Source organism: Phascolarctos cinereus, unplaced genomic scaffold (genome assembly GCF_003287225.1).
Source record: "Phascolarctos cinereus isolate Bilbo 61053 unplaced genomic scaffold, phaCin_HiC Scaffold_2;HRSCAF=192, whole genome shotgun sequence".
In the NCBI taxonomy this organism is placed as follows: domain Eukaryota; kingdom Metazoa; phylum Chordata; class Mammalia; order Diprotodontia; family Phascolarctidae; genus Phascolarctos; species Phascolarctos cinereus.
The window spans coordinates 26,143,317-26,155,486 of record NW_027555625.1 but is presented as its reverse complement, the minus strand read 5'-3'; positions in this window follow the sequence as shown (position 1 = coordinate 26,155,486).

The following is a 12,170-nucleotide window of genomic DNA, read 5'->3' as shown; positions in this document are numbered from 1 at the left end:
GAGCCCTAGTAATCTGGCTTCTGTCTCTACCATTCTATTGACCTTCCTGATTACTGTCAGTGCCTTTGACCTTGTCTCAGCCCTCAGCCTACTTGACCTCTCTGAAGCTTCCTATACTCTTCATTCCCACTTGATCTGTTACCTCTCTCCCTTTAGTTCTTGTGATGCTACTCTTTTGCTGTTCTCTTACCTGGCTACATCTTCTCAGTCTCCTTTGCTAAGTCATTGCTCCTCCCAAGCCACCTAATCCTCGGTGTTTCCCAAAGCTCTGTCCTGGGCTCCAGTCTTACATCTCAGCATTCTATCTTCAGGTGAAAACATCTGTTCCCAATGTTCATCAATCATCTTCATTCAGATGACTCTTAGATCTCTATATCCAGGACCAATCACTCTCTCCCACATTCTAGTTCTGAATTACCAGCTGCCCAACGGAGATCTGCTCTCTTTGGTATTTCCAACTCAATGTGTACACAACAATATGCATCATCCCTTTCTCTAAAAATTCCTCTCCTCTAGACCTCCCTACTTTTGTGAAGGGAACTTCCAGTTTTGATTGGGAATATTAATTAGCCTAGAAAAGAAAGAAATTAAGGATGATGTCTGTCCTCAAGGAGCTTACATTCTGCTGACAGAATATATTATTTTGAGGTAAGCATTCATTCGAGCATCCATGCATATGTTCATAAATTTGTGATTGTGCATGGTCCTGTGTTGGTGAAATGAGCTAAAAAAGATGTCATCCATGGATTCTGTCTCATGAAGTTTATAGATTAGAACTTAGACACTGCATTTTAATGTGGATTGTTGGTCAAAAAGAGGCAGATGGCTGGGGAAAGGTTATTTGTTGTTTCCATTCACTTTATATTCCTGGGGCCTAACAGTGACTTGCAAACTGTGAGGATTTAATTAATGGATTATTAATGATAATTAATTATAATTTTTACATAACAATATATTATATAGTATATATCTATAATAAATATAAAATAATATATAATATAATACAATATGTAACATAAATGTATAACATATGACATATATCATAATATATAATGAATTAATAATAATTAATAGATTGGATTGAGCTGAATGGATTGGATTGAAAAACACTCTACCTTTGTCTGCCTGTTGAAATTTTTCTTATCGTTTAAGGCATATCCCTGGTGCCTTCCCCTCCAAAAAGCTGAGCAAACAGATGTTAAGAGTACTGAACTTGGAATAAGTGAAGACCTGAGTTCAAATCATGCCTTTGATATTAGTAGCTGTGTGACTCTGACATGTTTCTTAGCCTCATTTTTTCACCTGTAAAATGGGGGGGGGCAATAATAGCACCAACTTCACAAGATTGTTGTGAAGATCAAGTAAGATAATATATGTGAAGTGTTTTATAAACAAGCGCTATATACTTCTTAGGTATTACTTGCCAGAGGTGACCTTCTCCATCCTTTCTTTGACCTTATAGCATTTTAATTGTCTCTTTCCTATGTATTAATTACATTCTGTTTTGCATTTTTACTTCTTTAGCTGTATTTCTTATCACCCCCAATAGGCTACAAACTCCTTGGGAGGAGGAGACTGAATGTCGTTCATCTTCTCTGCGCATTGTGCCTAGAACAGTGCATGTTCAGTGGCATGTACAATTGACAAATGTCTAAAGTGCTATTTGGGGGAAACCCACAGTATACTGGATGGAGTGATATTTAATTTGGGCCCATAGGACCCAGGCATGAATTCTGATGCTGCTGCTAACTACCTCTGCTACCTTGGACATATCAACGTAACTCTCTGAGCCTCAGTTTACTCATCCACAAAAAAAAAATGGAGCTGGATTAGTTGACCTTTTAGATTCCTTCAGTTTCTAGATGTTTGATTCTATGAAGGTTAAAAAAAAAAGCCCCAGGCCACTACCCACCCTTGGTCCTTTCTAGTCTCCATTTCCTTGGAATTCTATTACCTCATAGACTACTTGGCCCTCCCACAGTTTTTCTGTATATAAGGTCCACCTCGTCTCCATTAAGATGCTTAGATTTCTAAAATATAGCCACTGCTAAGATTCTTTAAATCTGGCCGCTGCTTACTAATGTTCAGACTCCTTAAGAGTCTGCCCAGTATGATGGATGTTCTAATAAACCTTGTCTTTGGCTGAAAAAAAAAGGGAAGAAAAGAAAAGTAGAGGAGTGGATGGAAATGCCCTCCCTGGCAATATAATCCCAAGACTTAGGAGGATGCAATAGCTTCTTTGGCCACTAAGGAGATAGAGTCCCTTGAAGCTCTGAATTTTTTTTCCCTGAATTACCTAGGCAGGAGCTCTGCCATTTTTTTATATTAAAAACATACAAACAAAATCCACTGATGTTCTAGATTCCAAATTGTCACACTAAATTAGTTGTAGGGAGAGGACAGGGATGAAACAGATTCTTTGACTTACTAAGGAATCCTCTGTGTATATGTCAAATCATTAGGTCATTGAAAGTAGGCTTAACTTTTTTTTAACTCCAGAAAAACAAAACTACTTGCAACTTTAGTTTTTCATTTTGGACACATGTTTGTGCAAAACTATATCCAACAAAACCTGTCAGTAGTTTCTCTGTCTCTGTCTTTATCTTTCCGTCTCTATCTCTGTCTCTCTGTCTTTGTCTCTCTATCTCTCTCTGTCTCTCTCTCTCTTACACACACACACACACACACACACACACACACACACACACACACACACACACACACTTTTTTTGTCTTTGTATACTCACCGCCTAACACAGTGCCTGACACATAGTAGGAAATTAATAAATATTTGTTTCTTTGGTTGAACAGCCCACTAAAGTAAATAATGTCAGTATTATTAGCCTCATTTTACAAATAAGGAAACAGAGATTTGGAGAAGTTGTAACTTATCTGTGATCACACAACTCATAAATGTTAGAACTAGGATTTTTAATGCAAAATCATGAATATATTTTATACAGATTGCATTTTTTTTGTTGTTGTTGAAGGCTATAATAGAGTCAATATGTTAATTTGAAAACTCCTGCTTATCTCTGGTGGAGTTAGGATTTCAACCCAGTTCTCCTAAACCCAAATCCAGGGAATCTGCATCACACACTATCACACACTGCCTCTTAAACAGCTTTGTCACTCCAGTATAATCATATATATCTTTCATTAGGGGCTAGAGACTGTCACCTCCCTGCCCAGAGGTCAGTCCTGCCTTACCACTTGGTATGTATGCAAGACATCATCTATAAGACATAATTGGAAAGATCATTGGATTCCGAGTCAGAAAACCAACATTTAAATCCCATCTATTGCTATCTCCATGTATGACCTCAGTCAAATCAATTAGCCTCTCTGGAATTCAGTTTCCCTTTCTGTAAAATGAGGGAGTTAGACCAGGTGGACTCTGAGCTTACTTCCAGCTATATCTCTGATCCCATGGCTCCTGGATCAGAGAAAGCTTTCTTTTCTCTAGGCTGTCCATTGTCCTGTCCATTAATCTTCCTGGTCTGCAGTCTTCCCACTATCCTGATCATTCTCTGGATGTGGTCCATTTTGCTGCTTTTCATTACTCACTGGCTCCAGCAACATTGTTTTACCTAATATCACATTTTCATAAAACTGATTAATAAAGTTGCATTAACATAATCCTATATGAATAGCTTTTTCAATACTTTCTTCTCTTTCCTGTACACAATTCATATAACTTTTTTCTTTAGTCCTTCATTTTCTGATGGTTAGGGCAACACTATGTTTATTGTAAAGGAATTTGAAGAGGATAATAATAAATTTAAATAAATAACACTATAAAGTTGGAATTTGGAGTTTCAGAGACAGCCTGTTGACTAGAAAGATGCTTAGAGACTTAATGTTCTTCATATCACACCCCTCATACCTTCGCTATTATTGTAGAGGTCAATATCATGCCTGCAGTCCCTCATACTCACAACCAAAGAGTTACCCTCAGTGGTTTCTTGCTCAGAGGTCCAACTCTGAACCAGCTGTCTCATAGAATGTGAGTAGCAAAGACACTCAATCTCTCAGCTCCAATCATTTTTTCTGGCTTTTCCCCATGTCTGGAATGCTCACCCTTTGCAACTTCATCTACTGACTTCTCTGACTTCCTTCAAATCCCAACTAAAATCCCACATTTTACAAGAATTCTCTGCAACTCCTTTTAACTCCCATGCCTTTGCTCTGTTAATTTTTTAATTTGTCCTATATTGCATATATATATGTGTGTGTGCATATATGTATGTGTGTGTGTATACACACACACACACACACACACACACACACACACACACACACACACATATATATATATATATATATATATATATATATATCTCGTATCGTTTCCTCCACTAGATTGTAAGCTCTTGAGGGCAGGAACTATCTTTTGCTTCTTATTTTCTTCCCAATACTTAACACAGTGTCTGGCACAAAATTAAGCTTTAATAAATGTTTGTTGATTAATTGACTGGATAAGGATGGTCCTGTTTCTATCTGCCCCTGTTCAAAAGGAAAAAGGCAGTCTGATTAGTGCAGGCTCCCTTCCCTAAAAGAAGAAATTAGACAGGGAAACAGAAACAACCAGGATGACCGATGAATCTGTAAGTGAATGGACAGTCTGCAGCTGTACTCACCCTGTACACATCCTTATCTGTCTAGCTTCTGATGGGTACATTCAAAGGTGCCTCAGGCAAAAAGGACCTATGTGTACAAAATATTTATGGCAGCTCTTTTCTGGGGGCAAAGAATTAGAAATTGAGGGGATGCCCATCAATTGGGGAATGGCTGAACAGGTTATGGTGTGTAATTATGATGGAATACTATTGTACTATACGAAATGTTGAGCAGGACGCCCTCAGAAAAAACCTGGAAAGACTTGCATGGGCTGATGCAAAGTGAAATATACTCTGTACAAAGTAATATTGTAAGAAGATCAGCTGTGAATGACTTAGCTATTCTCAGAAATACAGCGATTCGACACAACTCTAAAGGACTTATGATGAAAAATGCTATCCATTCCCAGAGAAAAAACCAGTGATGTCTGCATACAGATTGAAGTACACTTTTTTTAAACTTTCTTTATTTTTCTTGAGTTTTTGTCTATGTTTTCTTTCACAACACGACTATTATGGAAATGTTTTGCGTGACTGCAGATGTGTAACCTATATCAAATTGCTTGTCTTCTCAATGCGGGGAGAGTGGAGAGGGAGGAAGGGAGAGAATTTGGAACTTAAAGTTTTTAAGAATGAATGTTAAAAATTGTTTTTACATGTAACTGGGAAAAAATAAAATCATTTTAAAAATGAAAAAAAAAGTGCCTCATTTCATGCACTTCATGAAGCCCTTCTCCTCTTTGTTTATTTCTGCTATTAAACAGTGCAGATGTCAATGTTCCAAGCCACTTTGGCCAGTGGACAGTCAGCAGAGCTGATCAGTCTCTGGTTGGTTTTCATGTGCACTGTGTCATGTCCTGGACCAGGAGGGGAAAGGACCTGCATTGTTAATGTCCTGACTGTCACATGTCCTCAGATAGATTTTAGTTTAAGATGAATAAATTATAACTCAGAACTTTCCTGTGAGGATGAGCTTGGTATCTCTTATTGGATTTTTCCTTTACTCTCACGCTTCACATTCAATAATTTGCTGAGTGCTGTTGAGTCTACTTCTGCATTTCTCACATCAATCCCTTTATCACAGTTACGCAGCTACACCTCTAGTTCTGGCCCCTGTCACTTCTCTCTCTGGAGTATTTCAATAGCCTCCTCATCAGCCTTCCTGCTCCCAATCTTAGCCCTCTCTTCTCTAACCTCCACAAAGCTGCCACAATGATCTTCCCAAAGCCCAGGTCTGATTATTTTACTCACCTGTTTAAGAAGAGCCAAAGGCTGCTTTTTGCCTCTGGGATAAAATACACCCTTTTCAGTTTGGCATTTAAAGTCTTTAATAATTTGGTCCCAGCCTACCTTTCCCAGATTTTTTTTTCATATTTCTTCCCTTCATGTGCCTGCTGTTCCCAGAACTCAACATGCCAACTTTTACCTCTTTGCCTTTCCCCAGGCTGCCTTCTCATGCCTGGAATGTATGCCCTTCCAACGATCACCTCTTGTAGCCCTTAGCTTGCTTAAACTCCAATGTTAACTCCTAAGGGAGAGCTTCTCTCCCTCTCAGCTTTCTCTGCCTTCTATTTCCTTGTATTTGTTTATTTATTCTTAACACTGATATCTTTCTAATGTTGAAACATGACTCTGAATCATAAAATACCACATGGTATTTGAAGAATTCAAATTGCGGATCATTAGACAATAATGAAGAGAAGCATGGTGGAAGTGAGGAGGCTGCCACACATAGTAAATGAAGAAGTATACACGAAGGGTGGTGGAAAGAATGTGATCAGAGGGAGCCAAGGCTCTGGGGTTGGGTAACCTTAGTTCAAGTCCCATCTCTGAAACTACTTGCATGACATTAGGCAAGTCACATAATCATCTAGAAACTCAGTTTCCTCATCAGTAAAATTAAGAGATTGGCCTAGTAGAGCTCGGAAGTCTCTTCTGGATCTAGATCTATGACTTCATGTTCCTACAGACCTGTGAAAATGATGTTAGATAGATAGCCTATTTATGAAGTTCCTACTATGTGCCGTCCAGGGGTGGGGAAGCTGTGGCCTTGAGGACACATGAGGCCCTCTAGGTCCTCAAGTGCAGCCCTTTACCTCAATCCAGTCAAATGTCTTTGGATTCAGTCAAAGGGCCACACTTGAGGACCTAAAGGTCCACATATGGCCTTGAGGCTGCAGGTTCCCCACCCTTCCTAGCCTATGTTAAGCCCTACAGCTGAAAATACAAGGAAACAAGCCAGTCCCTATTTCTAAGGAGCTTTCATTCTAATAGAGGAAGACAAAATTTAAGGGGGAGCTAAAATTGGGAAGAAGGGGCTGCTGGTATAGAATCTGAGCATTTCTGGAAGTGAATTGAGCATGGATGGGCCCTTCATGAGATGGTGATCCCAGCTAGGGACCCAACAATTGGGAGAGCAAGCTTCAGCATAGAAACATGTTGAGACGAGCATAATGAAAAGACAGACAGATATGGATAGGTGAAGTAATAATGAGTGTGTTGTTTTAATCAAAGGACAGCCCACGTATTTCATTGATATCCTCAAGATGTTGGGAGAAATTGAGGAAGACCCTTGGAATATTGAGTGGATCACATGGCAAATTTATGAAGGACATGGACAACAGTGGTATAGGTGGATAGGCATGGGTGCATTGCAATCTGTGTGAGTGGAAGACATAGCAACATTTAAGAAATCAAAGACCCAGTGAAGTATTGGATTATTATAGGATAAAAGTTTAATTCCCTCAGTAGATTGTGAGTTCTATGAGGGTAGAAAACATTTTTCATTTTCTCCTTTTCTCCTCAGTATCTGACATTTAATAGGTGCTTAATGCATGCTTGTTGAATGGAAAAGGAGAGATTTAAAGGATAAGAAGTTTTAAAATGGTGAGTTTGGGAAGAAAACAAACACCTGAGGAGGAATGAAATTGATGAGATAGTATAGTTCCTGGACTGTCTGAGTGAGTCACTCACTCCCATTCACACCCAGAGCCCCTCCCCTTCTGAGGTCCCTCCCTCCCCCAGCTTCTTAAACCTGCAAAAAGGAGATGAACAGGATGGATCAGAGCAGGGTTCACATCCAACTATCTGAATGATGGAGCTGGCATTTACCCTGATATTAACAGTCTTGACCAAAGTCCTCGATGAATAATTTATCTCAAGCCATTTGAAGAGGGAAGGTTTCATCTTTTCTTAATGGGGCAAGGATTGTATTCATCCAGATGGGAAATGTTTGTTGTTTTTTCCACCTTGTCCCCTGATACCTTCTTGCTGATGAGAGTGAGGGAGGAAGGAAAGCCAGCTCTTGGCAACATTACAGGGCCAGTAAATTTTAGCTTTCAGTGAACTGAGCCAGACAGGCAGCCTTATAGGCTACCTTATAGGCTACACAAAATAATAACAACAACAACAATAATAAGTATATGTATATTATAGATCTACATATATAGGACTTAAATTATGATAATAGCATTTATATATGGCTTTAAGGTTGGTAAATATACACATGTTATCTCATTTGAACCTTGCAACAACTCTAGGAGATTCTGTTGTTATATCCATTTTTCAGATGAAGAAACTGTGGATGAAGAAGTTAAGTGTCTTGACCACAGTCATGAAGCCAGTAAGTATCCGAGGTAGGACTAGATCTCAGATCTTTCTGATTCCAGTGCTCTTATCCACTGTTCCACTCAGTCCATTAGAGGTTTATAAAGAGCTTTACCTAAAGTATTTCATCTGATCTTCATATACATCCTGGTATAGCAGGTGTTGGCATTGGTGGTGGTGGTGGAGATGGTGGTAGTCATGGTCCTTTATTTTCAAAGAAGACCAATGACATCACAGGTGATAGCTTGACTTGCATGTGAATTGGATTAAATTGAGGCAGAGTTGTGCAAAGTCATCAGCCTCATTCACTCTTCCAGAGTCATTGAAGTCCAATGGGGAGACAAAAGTCAAGATGACTGGTGATGGACAGGGTGCAGTGGAAGACCTTGATGTCTTCAGTGCCTGACCTAGCTCTAAGCACTCCAGAACATCTGCTTCAGCTGTCTTGTGGCTTTTGAAACACATTGTATTCATCTGCCCATTCACATACTTGGGGTAGACACCCTCTAACTTACCAACAGGATTGATACCCATCTGTTACCTTCAAACTAGTTTAGCCCAGATGCCAAGATGGTTTACCAGAGTATGGCTGCTGCACCCGCTGCAGCTTCTTGGAGCCACAGGTAAGAGTTGAGTGCCAGGTAGACACCAAAAGTAGATGAGCAGCCCTGAAAAGAGCTTGGCAAGCCCACACACCAGAGGTGCTATTCCTCCTTGAACACCTCATACACCTCATAGTTATTATCACTCTCATTTTACAATCAATCAACAAGTATTTATTATTGTTCAGTCATTTTTTCAGGTGTTTCTGACTCTTCATGATTCCATTTGGGATTTTCTTGGCATAGATACTAGAGTGGTGTCACATTTCCTTCTCCAGCTCATTTGAAAGATGAGGAAACTGAGGCTAACAGGGTTAAGTCTCTTGCCCAGAGTCACACAGCTAGGGAGTGTATGAGACCAGGCCAGATTTGAACTCAGGAAGATAAGTCTTCCTGACTCCACATGTGGCACTCTACCCACTGTGACACCCAGCTGCCCAAGTATTTATTAACCATGTATTTTGTGTCATGAACTATTGAGTGCTGAGAATGCAAACAAAAATGAAAACAAAAAAAAAGCTCCTGCCCTCAAGGAGCTTACATACTACTTGGGGAGCAAACATGTGCACACAAAGTTGATACAAAGTAAAGAAGGTTAGCCTTATAGGAGAAAAAAGTTGGGGAATTAAGGTGGGATCTGAGATGAGTCTTTAAAGAAACCAGGAAATAGGGGCAGCTAAGTGGCACAGAGGATAGAGCACTGGCCCTGAAGTCAGGAGGACCTGAGTTCAAATCCTGCCTCAGACCAAGAACTTGACACTTAACTAGCTGTGTGACCCTGGGCAAGTCACTTAATTTGGCTTTAAAAATTGCCTAAAAAAAACAGAGAAGAAGACAGAAACCAAGAAATGTCAAATGGTGGAGACAAGGAAAAAGTATTCCAGGAATAAAGAACAGCTAGTACAAAGGCATGTGAATAAGAGGTGATGAGTTGTGTACAAGGGATGACAAGTAGGTCAATATTGAAAAACATCAGAGAGAATGGAGAAAAAGTAGTTTCAGGAGACTGGAAAAATAGGAAGGGACCAGGATGTGAAGAACCTTAAATGCCAAAGAAAGGACTTTATTTTTGATCCAAGAGGCAAAAAAGAGTCACTGAAGTTTATTGAGAAGGGAGGAGTGATATGGTCAGACATACAGTTTAGGAAAATAATTTAGTCAACTATATGAAGGTTGGATAGGAATGAGGAGAGAAGAGTCAGGTAGAACAACCATAAGGCTCTTATAATAGTGCATGTGAGAGGTGATGAGATCTTGAAGTGGGGCAGGGAAGAAGAGGTGGTTGTGTGAATGAAAGGAATAGACCATATCCAAGAAATTTTGTGAAGGTATAAATGACAAGATTTGTCAATGATTTTTATAGGTAGAGTGAGTAAGAGCGAGGAGCTGGAGAGGACACCAAGGTTGCAAACCTGGAATGCTAAAAGAATGTTGGTGTACTAAACATCAATAGAAAAGTTGGAAAGAGGGAAGGATTTGAAGTGGAAGATAATTAGTTGTTTTGAACATGATGAATCACAACATAATGTAGATGTCAGATGGAAATCTATTTTGAATTCTCTACTATGTAGTTATTGATGCAGAATTGGAGCTCAGAAGATAAACTAGGGCTGGGTGTATAGATATGGAAAACAAAGTCAGAGGTAATAATCAAATCCACTGGGGCTGAGATATAGAGAAAGAGCCTAGAGAGATAATAGAAGAGAGTCCAGTACAGAGCCTTGATGGAAATGCACAGTCAATGAGCATGGCATGGCACTAAAGGACATCGAGGAGAAGTCAAATATATAGGAGTAAAACAAAGAGAGAACATCACAAAAACCCAGAAAGAAGAGTGTATGTGGTAGGAGAAAGGGATCAAGAGTATCAAATGCTATAGAGATGTTAAAGGAGGATGACACTACTGAAGAGGTCATTTGATTTTGTAATTAAGAGATCATCATTACCTTTGGAGAGAGCAGTTTCAGGTAAATAATGTCAACAGCAGCTATGTAGCCTTTGGTGTGGAAGATAGTGAATGTTGGCTGAGAGGGAAAGTGACTTGGTAGTCACATACTCATTATAGATCAGAGGCAGGATTTGAACCCAGATTTTCCTGACTCCAGGTCCAGAACTCTTTCCATTACACCAAGCCAACCCTCCTGCCTAATAAGTAAGGAAACACAACAGGGTCATGTTTTTATTTGGCTTATTAGATGCATGTAGTTTCAACACCAGGAAATACTGCTGTCCATGGTATTCAGGTACTGTTTTTTTCACATGATGTTTAGCCATGTGTTATAGCAAAGATTTGTATTATATAAAATAATCAAACAATAAGCCAATGCAAATTTATTCTTTACAATAGCACAAAGAAGGCATCAGATCATTATTTCTTCAGAGTCTAAAGCCACCTAGTCAGAACTGCTCATTTTGTAGATAAGGTAACAAGGACTGGTAAGTTTAAAGGACTTACTCAAGATCACACAGGAACTAAATGGCAACTACAGAATTTGAATTCAGGTTCTTTGATTTTAAATCTAGGATTCTGTAAGAAGGGGAGGACCTTCTATCATCCATTGATTGAATATAGCTTGATATAAAGTAAGGAGTGATCACCCCTACCTCCTCTCATAAAACTCAATTACTTTAATCATAGAAGTAGACATGATGAAGTTTTAACATGCTCATGTACTGTTCCCTTTGTGAGTTGCAGGTTCTCCTCTCATTGGGTGTAGAATGGAATGGTTTAATTGGTTGAGCAACCAGGTCTATCATACCTCTAGGGATTTTAAATAGCTGGGCCCTGGATGAGTTGAGTTCAAAAATTGGAGAAAGATATGGAGAAGACCTCTATGTCTATGCCAGAGGACAAGAGGAGTGCTATGGGGATATTCCTCCATATTGCCATAAAATCAGAGCTATTAGTCCAGTAGAAAACACTATATCCAGCCAGGAGTGGAGATACACACTTCAGACAGACAAGGATACAGAGAAACAAACACTTAGAGAGAGAGCAGCTTCAAGGAGTGTCACCTCTGGAAATTGAGAGTTAGGATGTAGAGCGGATCAACTCCTTGAAAACTGAACATGAGGATGCTGCAAAAGAGAAATAACTTTGGGGTCCTATAGTATTAGAAGACGTAAGTCACCTTTTGCTATACATGTATCCTACATGTGTGTCTCACTACCATTGCACTCTAAGTTTAAACTCATTCTTCTCCTGCAACTGTATGTATTTGTGGGAGCATGCATGCTATGATTATGGGAAGAATGTTTTATAGAAATTGTTCTTATTATCCTATCTTAGTTAATGCTTTTAATAAAGTTAAGTGTATCTACTGTCATGATTCTTAATGGGAAG